This window comes from Sceloporus undulatus, chromosome 3, assembly GCF_019175285.1.
Source record: "Sceloporus undulatus isolate JIND9_A2432 ecotype Alabama chromosome 3, SceUnd_v1.1, whole genome shotgun sequence".
NCBI lineage: Eukaryota > Metazoa > Chordata > Lepidosauria > Squamata > Phrynosomatidae > Sceloporus > Sceloporus undulatus.
Window position 1 is genome coordinate 193,253,080 of NC_056524.1, and position 14,133 is coordinate 193,267,212.

Genomic DNA, 14,133 nt, shown 5'->3' on the forward strand with positions numbered 1-14,133 from the left:
AAATCAGTATCTGGAGGCTGCTTTTTTTTCTTGTTCACTTATTAAAAAAGAACATCAAAACTTTCGATTTGGTCAGTTCATAAATATGCTCTCAACACTTCATCCTGATCTTTACAAATGTCAGTGTTAACTGGTGTACTCAGGGACACCTGAAGGATATTTGTTGTCATGATACAGCTGAGCTTGCCTAACTTTGTGTGTGTGCTCATTCACCCAATCTACACATGCAAACTAGCCTGAGATCTCATGTAATTGAAAAGGTAGAGTTTTGTGCTCTCATCGTAAAGGGAACAAGCAAAACAACAAGCTCCTATTCAGGGCTAATTCACAGAGTAGTTCTGCCATGTCTCACTGACTGCTCTTTAACAAGCACTTCATTCATTGTGGGTTTGTGCAGCTGAGCTGTTTCTACCTGAGCCAGTGTTGCAGACCTTTAATCAAACAAATGTACAAGGAACCTCAACTACTTAACCGCTGCGCTTGTTCGGTGGACTGAGGTAGCCAACTCTATAACAAAAAAGAATTTTATCCTCCTTGGGATGAGGACATTTCCTTTCTGTTGTTCTCAACAAAGGGCAGCAGGTACAAATGGTCTCCTATCTGTGTCACTGGGAAGTGGAGAGCAATTTGTTTCTGTTAAACAGGATGAGTCTAGCTTTTATTTTGTTGGCTTTCCCACTCTTTAACCTGTGCCAATCACAGACTTTCATCTGAACTGCCCTTGACCATATCCCTCCATGCCATGGAAGAATTCTTTCCTTATTTCTTCTCCCCCGCACGTAGTCCCCTCCCTAGTGCACATGAAATTGTGAGAATGCAAGTGAAAGCCCTGGGGTATTGGGTTCAAAACACAATCCTGCAGTTCTCAGAATGGGACAAAGAATAAACTTGAATGCAACATTGAGTTCTGTCAAGCTGCACCTGCTGGTGATCCCTCTTCCTCCCTGGTTCATGGCGGGGTCACCGTATGCTAGGCTATACCCTGGTGGCAATGAGAGCTACTGATTTCATATCACAGTGAGATTAGATTTGCAGTGCTTGACCCATCAAATTTATTTTCTGTCTTATGAAACAGGAAAAGACAAACAAATGCCCCTTATCTACCCATCCTTTTCTGTTTTTAATGTTCCGTTAAATCCTGTACCCTTATTGTTGCAGTATATTATTAGTGGATCACATTTTCCCCATTATATGTACACTGTCTGTTTTCAAAGCCCAATTCATTTTTAGCTTCTACTCCAGTTAAAAGAAAAATATTATCTGAGTGTTTTCAAACTTCAGTGCTATGTCACAGCACAATGCAGATGTATTCAGAAACTGACAGGATAGATACATCTCAGTAGTTATGGTCAAAACCCAGGCCTACTGAAGGATTTATATTTAAATCTTTGACATCAGGAAATTTTTATTAAGAAAGGTTTTAAGTAAATGCTGTCATACCTGCATAATTCTTTTTTCCCCTTTCTACCTACCTCTACATGACCCTCCCACCTAAATTACATCTTTTCTGGATAGTCAGTAGTAGTAAGATTTATTCAGTCATTGACCAGTATACAAAATAACTTAATAAAATAATAATTGCAAAATACAATTATTAATAATTGTTTTAAAAAATCAGATACAAATTCAAGGTCATTTGGACAGTCAATATTTGACAATGCAGTGTGTGATGGAGAAGAACTATCGAGTAATGACTTATCAGATGAAAAGCAACTCACCACCCATATATTCTTCTCTCACATTAAACACTGATAAGTAATTCTGACAGAAGAAACATTTTTAGTACATGATTATCAGAATCTTCCCTAATTGTCAGGTAATCTAGTGATGAATCTGGGCTTGGGAAATTCGGGTTCTAGTCCCTATTGTGCCATTAAATTCCTCGGCCCAATCAGTCTCTCTCAGACTGACTAACCTCACAGTGATATTCTGAGGATGAGGAGAGAGGAAAAGAGGCTTGTATGCTGCTTTGAACACAGTGGAGGAAAAGTGGCATATGAATTTAGTTAATTAATGGCCTGATACAGACAGGCCAAAATAAAGCTGCGAGTCACTTTGGAGGTATGGTGTTTCAATGATGCATGCGTCCTAAGAGTCTGGAAGCTGCACCAAAGCTGCACTCCAGTCCTTAGGACCAGAGCATGGCTTTGGTGTGGCTTCTGGACTCTTAGGATGCATGTGTCATTGAAGCACCATACCTCCAAAGTCTGTCTGTTATCTCCTCTATTGTAAACCACTCGGATTCCCAGTGATTGGGCGGTATATAAATAAAACCTATGATGATGATGATGATGATGATGATGATGATGATGATGATGATGATGATGATGTTCTGGATGACTTTATTCCTGATGTTTTGCCTGCTTCTGTGGCTGGCATCTTCAGAGGTCGGTGGCATGGAAGTCAATGGAGTAGATATACTGTGTGATTTACATGGTAATATGAGTGTTCGTCTGTTTTTGAATGGCAAGGCCTCAGGGTGGGAGGGTATGTGGAAGGATATGTGTCTATTTAATTAGCATGTTCCTTGATTTGTGTTTGAACACTGCATTTGGTGGTCCCTATGTAGAATTGTCCACAGCAACATGGTATGCAGTAGACTCCTGTAGCCATGAAAGGGTCTCTCCTGTCCTTCACTGAGTGCAGCATTTTCTGGATTTTCATTCAGCAAAGGACAGGAGAGACACTGAGACACAAGGGATACTGCAGCCTGGGACAGCCAGAAATATTAGCAGTAGCAGAACATGTTATAAGCCAACCTGGGCATAAAATGCTATTTGAAAAACTGAAATTCTGGACCATGCCAAGAATATCAGGTCAGAATGCACAGGGAGGCAACTGAAACCCACAAATACCTGAACAACTTCAAGAGGAAGGAAGAAACCCTGAAAGTAAACAAAGTTTGGCTACCAGTAGTGAAAAACACCAAAATCAAGACCCAACACATGCAATTGACCATTACCCAGGGTCAGGTGGTTTCCTCACAGACAATGGATTGCTAATTAAATAGACACATATATCCTTCCACACTGAAGCCTTGCCATTCAACAACAGACCAACACACAGATTAAGATGTAAATCACTTTCTCCCAACCAAGGGACACACAGTTTATGGTATCACTCACTTCCATGCCACCAACCTCTGAAGATGCCAGCCACAGATGCAGGCGAAATGTCAAGGATAAATTCTTCCAGAACATGGACACATAGCCCATAAAACCCACAAAAAACTATATTGTGGGATGTTTTAATGTTTTTTTTAAAAGAGAGATAGCATATGAATGATATGTCAAGAATAAATTCTTCCAGAGCATGGCCACATAGCCTGAAAAACCCACAAAAAACTATATTGTGGGATGTTTTAATTTTTTTTAAAAGAAACTAACAGACAGCATATGAATGATACCAATATCCATTCTCCCCATCTTTAGAGATGAAAAGAGAATAATTTAATTCTTAGTTTAATGTGAACAGAACACATTTCCCAAACTAATATGCAAGAGGAAATGCTATATTTTCAACAAGCTTTAGTTAAGGAACCAAACTTTCTGTAATAGATGATACCATATAATGACATGAAATTCATTCTTTTGAGTGTGGACGTTTCATTAGACAAAATGGTGTCATCCAGGAACAAGAGGGAGATCTCAGCAGTTTTGAAAGACTTCAAGGATTGCAAGAGTATTGATTAATGAAAAACATTTGTCCACAACTGTCCAATGATGACTGTGCATGAATAAAGGGGCACAGAATGTTGAGGAAGAGAGAAGAGGAAAGTAAAAAACCAAGCTGGAATGGGAGTGTAATGCAAAATCTTGGAAGAAATGGCTATGTGAAATTCTGAATACTGGTCCCACTGCTTGAATTAACAGGGCAATACTTTGCCTTGAAGAAAGGAAACAGTTCAACAAAGTGTCTTTTGAAAACTCTTGGATTAATGCATTCCCGCCTCCCACCCCCAAACACACACACACACACACACACACACACACACACTGTTTTCTTCATAGATAAGATACTGATAATGAAGACAGTTCAGGATCCTGACCTGTTTAAACTGTGGATGACAATCTGTTTATAATTTATAAACTGATAATTAATTAATTCTCAATGTCACGGAAGGCCCAAAGTAGGAAAAAATATTGGAACCATTCAGGATCTGTCTTCATATAGTAAGCAGGCAAGTGGGCAGTATGTCTCAGAATGCCTGGATTTTTCACACAGTTTAGGAATTTATGCAGATTTTTCATCATGCAGTAGAAGCAGGGATTGAACAGACCCAACACCTAGCCAGCCATTTATAACTGTAGATGTTAAACTTCATCTATGACTACTATTGACAGATTATAGTAAATGACTATGTACATGGCTGAATACATTCAAAGTAAAAAATATATTGAGCTTTGTATGTGTGTGTTTATGTGTGCGTTCAAGCTGTCTGTAAGTTTATGGCAACCCCATGAATTTTGTAGGGTTTTCTTAGGCAAAGAATACACAGAGGTGCTTTTGCCAGTTCTTTCTTCTGAAACATATCTTACTGCACCTGTTATTTATTGGTGGTCTTTCACTGAAGTACAGGAGTGACCATGCTTAGCTTCTGAAATCAGATAGGATCTAGTACCATTGGGATATCTAGATAGGTAAAATGAGCTGTAGGTAGCTCAACTCATCGAAGAGCTGATAGGCATTTGGTTGGTGTTTCTGTAGTTGAAGAAATCACAAAGATTCAAATTATGAGATGGGATGCAGTTCCATTTTTTGTGTGCATACTCTTTGAGCCCACATATAGCAGGATATTATATCAACTTGACAAAAGTTTGGGGAAAGTTTCTTGTAATTTTATAATATTGTAATTTGTGGTTTTAATTGTCAATTTAAATGTTAATTATAGTGTTGGGGAGAAAGGTGAATTTTCATTATGGTTTGAAAAATGTTAACATAGGCAAGTATTTTCTTAACAATTATATTTGATTTATCTGTCTAGAAAAAAAAAATACTTGAATATTGAGTCCAAGGCAAAGCTCAGACTGGCTCTAAAACAGAGAAAGAAGTGACATAATACCCTTATGGGTAGCTTTGGCTTGCATTGAATTGGATATAATGTTCTTATTCAATTTGATACAATTACAATAAAAATTGCAATCTAAGGCAAGTAAATGAATTTTGTGTCAGGAGTGAAATACAATCTGTTAAAATTGGTTTGAAAATACAATTTTAGGTCTGGTACAGCAAGTCCTGACATTTCAAATGAATCTGTCCTATAACAAAATTAATGACACTCCAGGTTGTTTAAGAATGGCTGTTAAACTATACTTACCTTATCCATCATTGGATCATGCTGCATAATCCAGGGAGTTAATAGGTTATTAAGTACAGAACACCAGTTCTTTTTAAGGAAACTTCAACTGGTGTTCTTTGAGAAATAAATTGCCTAGCCATTTAAAGCCAAATAAAGTAAAAAATATCCCTTTATAAGTATTTCGAGAATTTTACTGTGAAGTCTGTGCATGTTCTATGTGAAACCAGTCACATTTATCTAAGTATCTGCAGTTATTTCACAATATTGAGATAAAAAATAATATCTGGATATATCTGATGAGTTATATCTATATAGAGATTACTATTGAGAAAACAAAATTAATTGATGACTAGGGCTGCACACCCATGCACACTTGAACTAAATAAGGCGTACATCTGAATAGGTAAATAATATTTTAAGAATGCGATTGAACCAGGAAGGGATATAAGAGATGTATCCTATCCAATAAGGAAAGGTATTTTTATATAATAATCAACCCACAGGGATTTGAAGGGAAACACAAAGAATAAATCTGCTTCCAAATAACATGCCATGCTATTCCAAATACTTCTTCCTTGTTTTATGCTTGTTTTATGACACATTCAGACACATATACATATACATATGGGATCTGCTGATCTTCAAGTGTTGGAATGGAAATGCCTTTTTTTTGTTGTACATTATGTCAAAGGTATGAGGCATACTTATCAGGAATTGTTCCCAGAGCTGGCCCTGAGACATTTTGTCACTTCAGACAAAGGATCTGATGGTGTCATCCTTCACTCCATGTAGAGAAGCAGCAGATTAATTTGAAGGCAATGAACTAGTATAGAGGATGGAGGTAAGGTATTGTGGTATACATACCTCTTTCCTCCAAGACAGGGGAATGGCCAGAGAGCTCAGGAAAAATAATAGCTGGCAATATCTGTTACCTGAGATTGTCACTTCACTTTGCCTGCCAGAAAAATTGGGCCTGGCTAGTCCATTTTTGTTTACGAATGTCAGGTGTCAGTTACAAACTTAGCCTCACCAAGCACTGAATTTAGTTAATGAAAGGTTCAAGTGGAAGGATATTGTACCCAAACAGGCATCTTAAGAGGCCAGAAGCTGTGCCAAAGCTGCACTTTAGCATGGCTTCCAGCGTCTTAGAACTCATGCATCATTTAAACAGCATACTTCCAAAGTGACCTGAAGCAGTCACTTTTGGCCTGTCTGTTTGGGCCCTGTATAACAGACAGTGGATGCATCTACACTGCAGAATTAATCCAGTTTGATACCACTTTAACTGCCGTGGCACCTTCCTATGGAATCCTGGGATTGGTAGTTATAGCCTTCTCTATCTGAGAGATTTGGTGCTTCAACAAACTGCAAATATTAGGATTCAGTTGGAAGAAGCCATGGCAGTTAAAGTGGTGTCAAACTGCTCTATTTCTGCAGTGCAGATTCAGCTGAAGAAAAAAAAAGATGTTTTAAAAATGTTAAAAAATCAAAAAGAGAAATAAAAGTGATGATGTCAGAATCACAAACCTTGTCTGAAATGTTTGCTTAAGGTGGTGTTTAAAGTGCCTCGAGGGAAGGTTGGTGCAGGTAGAAGCCATGAGGACTAAGGAAGGAAACACCAAATGATAAAATGCATGTCTCCATCAGTGATAGCAAAGTAATTCCCCTTTGAGTTTCTCTCTATCATGTATGAGACTGGAAGCCAATTAGTAAGCTGAATACTGTGAGTCTTTGAAGAAGAGTCTGTCAAAGGCTCCCAAGAAACCCTTACATTGTTACATCTGGAGATAGGTTTAGGTGTTATAACAGATCACATTTGTCAATGATAGCCAAAATCAGATTCTTTTAGCTTTGTTAGAGATAAAAACCTTTTAGAAGCCTCAAGGATTTCAGTTGGGATTTTCAATAGGTCTTTAATCCTTTAATTTACCAATAGTAAGTTGGACTTGCACAAGTCATCAAGCTACCTATCATGCTACCATGGGACTTCTGTATCAAAGCTCGTACTTTTGAGTACACATTGTGAGAGCAGGTCCTTACCTGGGAGCATCAGGCAAAAACTGGCAGGCTAAAAATGAAACATCTAATAGTGAAATTGAGAGAATTTCAAGACAAGAAAAAAAGTCAGAAACCACTGGACAGACAAAATAAATTGTCTATGGTCTGGGAGAAACAGCTGGTCAGGCTTGATCTATGAGAAACAAATCCCCTATCTTTTATTTGAGGAGAAGGAAAAAATTAAGGGAGAGAGGGGATAGATCATTCAGCTCCCTTACTCAAATGTGGTGAAACTATCTATGCAATAAATAACTGTGAAGGTAATACTGGAACCCTCATATTTTAAAAGATCACTCAATTGCTTCCATCCTTTGTTCTGTTCCTCCAGAAGATATACACCACTCTCTAAACATGTTGACTGTGAGCTTCATTATGTATATTTACACATAAGGAACAACTTTGACATCTAGACATGTACTTGCATGAATAGTACAAGCTTCGGGATGACAGAGACAGGCTGCAGTGGTAAAAGATAAAGTGAGGTAGTACAGCACTAGCATTAGTACATGGAAGTACTTCTGTCAAGTTGGACATGTTTTGCTAGCACAGTCTTCTGTGTTTTGGCTGCACTTAGCCATTTCATTTTTACTTGTGGAGGTATATGAGTTGGAAGACACTTCCCTTCATCATTCTGTCCTTTACTCTATTTACTTCCACTCACCAGCTTGAAGTAATTACAGTCTAGGGTTCAGTTTGGGATCATTCAGATAGCCCATTTAATAAATAATAAGAGTACTGTTTATTGATTTCAATATTGGCTGGTTGGGAAACACAGAGTGGTTGGCACAATGAGAATAATGTCAGTCATTTTTCATTTCAAGCCGCATCCCTTCTGAACCTTACCTGGGTTATTTGCTTTTGCATAAACTGTGGTAGACCTTATTTTCCTCTCAGATTCTACTACCGTAAATCAGAAGAACTTTGCCAAAATCAATGGTGTTTATAAACTGAACTCCTTAATAGATCCAGGAAGATAAAAAGATATTGGTAAATAACATACTAGAAAGAATCTTAGCTGTGTTGGAGTACATGAAACATTTCCCAGTGATTTGGAGCCTGAAGCTCACCTATAGTATCAGAACTTAGGAACTGTACTGACAGCTCAGATATAGAGAGATCTGCGTGTAGAGAGTCAATATTATTCAGTGTATTGAAAGGGTGGAGTGTCATTTGTCTGCTGATGAAAGGAAAAGAAAGGAATTCCACAGCCTGAGAGCAGCTCCTGTGTCCTCATCAGCTAGGTGCAACCCAGTGAAAGCTTTGCCCAAAGATCTTAAGATTCTAGCAGGTTCATAGTGGGCAGGTATGGGCAACTATGGGAGGTTAGGGGGCCACATTGGCACCAAACTGTGGAATTTTAGGGGGCACATTAACCACAACCTTGGAAGACCACACTTCCTCTACTGCACCCTCCACAGCAAAGGAAGTCATGTTTGAGGTTTAGGTTTTAGTTTCTAGGCACAGTAGAAGCTTTTTTAACCACATGAAATGACCAGAAGTCACTTCTTATTTATTTCCTGTTTTTAAGGGCCTCAAATGGCCCAGGAGGACCTGACATGACATGACATGCTATCTATCTACTCAGATGTAAGTTCCACTGAGCTCAGATAAGTGGATGTTGGAATTCAGCCTTGCTTAAATTAATATATTTTATAAGAGTAATAATATCTTATGCTATCTTTCCTTAAGTTTCTGAATCCCACCTGGGAACCTGAAAAGTGGAAAATGCTCTGTAATCATCTCACAGAAACAGAAACGGATCTTAAAAGCTGTAATCAGGTGATAAATGTCTCTGTGACACATACCCACTATGTGGTCATGCCCTAGAGACAGATGCTGAGAGCTAATAGGGGCAAAATGGAAAAGCTGAAAGACAAGCCCTTTAATACTGTTTGTGTTTTCACTGGCTCTTTTGCAATGACTTTTCTGAGCAAGATAGATACTGCCTAAATTTTTTACGTGCAGGTAATTACAGTAGGATATGGATTTGCTAGTCAGTTTAGGGGAGACCAATTAAGCAGTATAAATCAGAGCATAAAAAATTAAATTGAAGCAAATTTTACCTTTCCAGAGGTGGGATGGACTCATAATATTAAATCAAGAGTGAGAGCCTAACTGTAATCCAAATTGTTAGGGCTGCACTGAATGATTTTTAGATTTGGCTCTCTTCTTAATGATGTTGGGTGAGCTAATCCACCATCTGAAAATGTATTTAACTGCCTTTCTCCATGGCAGCATAGTATTAATCTCAGTCATTTCTCCCTTTTTGAACATCTTACTAAAGATGTTTATATATATATGCAAATACTATATATATATATATATATATATATATATATATAAATAACTATCAGAGGTCACCAAAAAATCACAGCTCTACTGGAATGATTCCTCTCAAAATTTCTGAAAGAGGAGAACTTTGTAAATTCCTTATAGCCCCAGCAGTTTATCCCTAACCAGTATAAAGTATAGTACAGTATAGTATAATACAGCACAGTAAAAATATAGGATGGTTGACACCTGGTTTGATAGTAGTACCTGTGAAAGGGATCTAGGAGTTTTCTGAACAGCAATGCAATGTGGCAACTAGAAAAGCCAATGTGATTCTAGGCTGCATCAATAGAAGCATAGTGTCTAAAGCAGTGCTTCCCAGACTTTGGTCCTTCAGATGTTTTGGACTTCAGCTCCCAGAATTTCTGATTGTTTTCCAAATTGCTTCTGGAAGTTGAAGTTCAAAACAACTGGAGGACCAAGTCTGGGAGACACTGGCCTAGAAGGAAGTAATAGTGGCATTTCATTCTGTTTTAGGCAGACCTTACCTTGAATATTGTGTCCACTTCTGGGCATCACAATTCAAAATGGTTGTGGACAAGCTGGAACATGTCTAAAGGAGCACAACTAAAATGGTGAAAAGTTTAGAAGCCATGTGGAGACCAAGACTAAAGGACGATGGTTTTGGCATACTGTCACCATTAACACATTCAGAAAGAAGACAATTCTCCATACAGCCAACAATAGTGCTGGCATATCAGATTAAGAGCATAAATAATACTCCATGTAGCTACAGGGGCCAGATTTTCTGTGCTTCTTGCCTTCATCAATCTGCTGCTCATGTAGTACCATTTGTACAAGTTCAGGGAATCCCAATTCTCACTGGGTTATTATGCAATAAATAATGAGTATTTATTTATTTATCCTATTTAGGTCATCTTTCCCTTTTATAGTTTAGCTCTTCACAAAGAAAAACCTTTATGAATTATTAAGAAATTTCCCCATTAATTTGGAATTTTGATGCTGTCATTTTAATGAACAAAGCCTAGTTTAAAATGACAAAAATAGCAGGTGTTCACTTCAGGTAACTGAAATACAAAAGTGAATACCCTTGAGATTAAATAAAATGCCAGCTAGAGGTTCTTTGTACAGGTGGACCCATATCTTGTTCCTTAGCTCTCCTTCAAATATGAAATTTAGCTTGCAGCCAAGAACCAGGTTTTCTAAAAGACTAATGTTAGTAGTTCTTCCATTATATTTACGAGTATGAATAAAAAGAGCTGTACACCCAAACAGTTCAACATTTGAAGGTTGGGGAAGAAACTGTAATATTTATATTATAAAAAAATGAGGAATGTTGGTCACCATCCAAAATAGCCCAAGGAAAAAATGGCCATAATGACAGACAGTTGTGGATAACCCATGTCACTTCATAAAATCGACTTCATATGAATGAATTTGTTTTCCATTTTAATCTGATATTCAAGCATAATGCGCAGTGTCTATGTATTATAGACCTTAATTAACAGTGAGCTGGATATATAACATCCTGCCAGTTTAGCTGGCCATTATACATTACATTAAATTCTGCCATGTTAGTAAATTGGCAGGGAGGAGGTGATGCATATCTTCCATCTAGAAAAAAAAATTAATTTACCAGTCTGAAAACTGATAATACACAAGAGGCTGTTTGGAGGATGGTCTGTGATAATTTTGGGATAGGAGTATGACATTTTTCATTTAGGAGTTTCACGATTTTTAAATTGAATAATACCACTTCCCGCAATTTGTCAAGTGTAGCCTGATGCCCTCCACTCAACTTTAAGAGCAGCAAAGCGTCTGCAAAAAAAAAGAAAGTGTGTTTGCATAAAAAGAAACAACAAAGACAATTAAGATACAAGATTGGAAACTGAAAATAAAATTGAGTATGAAGGAAAAAGTAAGCCTCAAGATGTATACAAGTATGGTTTTATTTGATTGAGAGGGCAGTTACCTCCCAACTCCAAGCTGTCTTGGATGAAGCTGATTATCTGGACCCATTTCAAACCAGCTTCAGGGCGGGATACAGAGTTGAAATGGCCATGGTTGATGATCTCCATCTGTGCATTGACAGGGGAAGTGTGACCCTGTTGGTGCTCTTGGACATCTCAGCGGCTTTCAATACCATTGACCATGGTATCCTTCTGGAACACCTGAGAAGTTAGATACTGGGGGCACTGAGCTCCAGTGGCTCCACTCCTACCTCTTGGGCAGATTCCAGATGGTGAGGCTGGAGGACAGTTGCTCTTCTAGGAGAGAGCTGACATCTGGCATCCCTCGAGGTGCCATTTTATCCCTCATGCTGTTTAACATTTACATGAAGCTGCTGGGAGAGATCAATCAGAGACAAGGGGCATGGTGTTATCAGTACGCTGATGACACCCAAATCTATTTCTCTATGTCTCCGACTGTTGCAGTGACTGAAGATGGCATCTCTCCTCTGGATGCCTGCCTTGGGTCGGTAAGGGACTGGATGAGGAAAAACAAACTCAAGTTGAATCCAGAGAAAACGGAGGTATTTGCGTTAGGTACCCCAAGTCCAGGGAAGCAATTTTGTCAACCAGTCCTGGACGGGGTCACATTTCCCTTAAAGGACAAAGTTCGCAGTTTGGGAGTACTTCTGGACCCATCTTTACAGTTATCATCCCATATGGATATGATGGCTAGGAGTGTATGGTACCAACCGCGTCCCTACCTGGACCAAAAGGAAACAGTGGTACACACACTGGTAATTTCTCGTTTAGATCTCTGTAATGTGCTCTACATGAGGCCACCTATGTACCAAGTTCAGAAGCTTCAAATGGTGCAAAATGCAGCAGCCAGATTGGTCACTGGAACATCTAGATCAGACCACATAACACCAGTATTAAAATCTCTTCACTGCGCTTCCGGGCGCAGTCCAAAGTGTTGGTTATCACCTTTAAAGCCCTACATGGCTTAGGCCCAAGTTACTTGAGGGAACGCCTCTCCCTACACAATCCGCCCCGCACTCTCAGAACAACCAGGAAGAACTTATTAGAGTATGTAAACATCAGGTTAACAACAACTTCCCACAGGGCATTTACTGCCGTAGCTCCTAAGTTATGGAATGGCTTGCCAGAGGAGATCCATCCCATTACCACCTCAGATGCCTTTAAGAAGGCACTTAAGGCGGATCTCTTCCAGCAGATATCCACTCAATCTGCTATAAGAGAGTTAGAAATACTCCACCTCTATTTGTAAAGATATATATTTTAAATGATGATTTAGTCTATGTATTGAATTGATAGTGGTTTTACTGTTTTATTGAGCATATTTGATATGAAATTGTAGGTTTTTTATCTTGTAATGTTGTTTCTATTGTTGTAATCCCACCTTGATCCACAGGGAGAGGCAGGAAATATAAATAAAAATATTATTATTATTATTATTATTATTATTATTATTATTATTATTATTATTAGTATTATATAAATGAGCACATTTCTAATTCCTGATATCTGGAATAAAACTGTTTTAATCAATATTCTAAGAATAAGTTTCTCCTTCATTATCATGTATTGAAGATGGGTACAACTGAGTACTTGCAACATGGAATAATAACTTCAGTAATATATACTCCATGCATATATTCTAGCAAACAGATAGATATGGAAGAGATCCACCATTTTGTTACCATCAGCCATCCATCTCCAAGCTACTGGTGAAACTGGAACTAAACGTGTATTGCCAGATAATGCATCCTTAAAATCTACAATTTGAAGCTTGCATGAACATAGAAAGCACAAAGTTCTCAATCAAAAGGGGGGTTTATTATATGAATTCAGTTTTGTGTGCTTTAACTTTTTTTCAGAAGCTGGCCATTCACCTCCTATGTATGTTTCAGACAGGAACAATTTCCCAAAATTACATGTGTACACATTTCAAACCTCATAGATCATTCAATTTGATATCAAGTCTCATTGCAAAAATACATTATATAAAGCAGCTGCCTTTGGCAGAACTGAACCCTCCATGTAAGAAAGGTGTGTTTAGGTGTCTTCAAAATGATTCCAAATTATGGTAACCCTATCATAGGCAGTGGAATGCCCATCCCCGATGTGACCCAGTGTAGGGGGCTACTGGGCGTGGCCAAAAGAGTGCACTCAGAACTTTCCTTCACTGTAATGGCAGAATTCTTCTCATGAGGAGATCTCTGCCACCATGGCAAAGCCAGGAGAGGCATGTTCAGCCCTCTCTGCTATGACATGAAGGGATGGGAGGGATGCAGTGGGAGGAGGGCCTGACCAGGTATCACTTCTCTTCTGGGATATCATGTGGTGCAGTCCATACCCCCTGCACCCCCCCCCACAGTGACACCACTGATTTTCTTGGAAAGATTTATTTGGGGGAGGGGGGTTGCCACTGCTTTCCTTTAAGAGTGCCAGTGACTTGCCCAGTGTGCTTCTATGGCTGAGTGGGTATTCAAACCCTAGGACTAGAGTCCT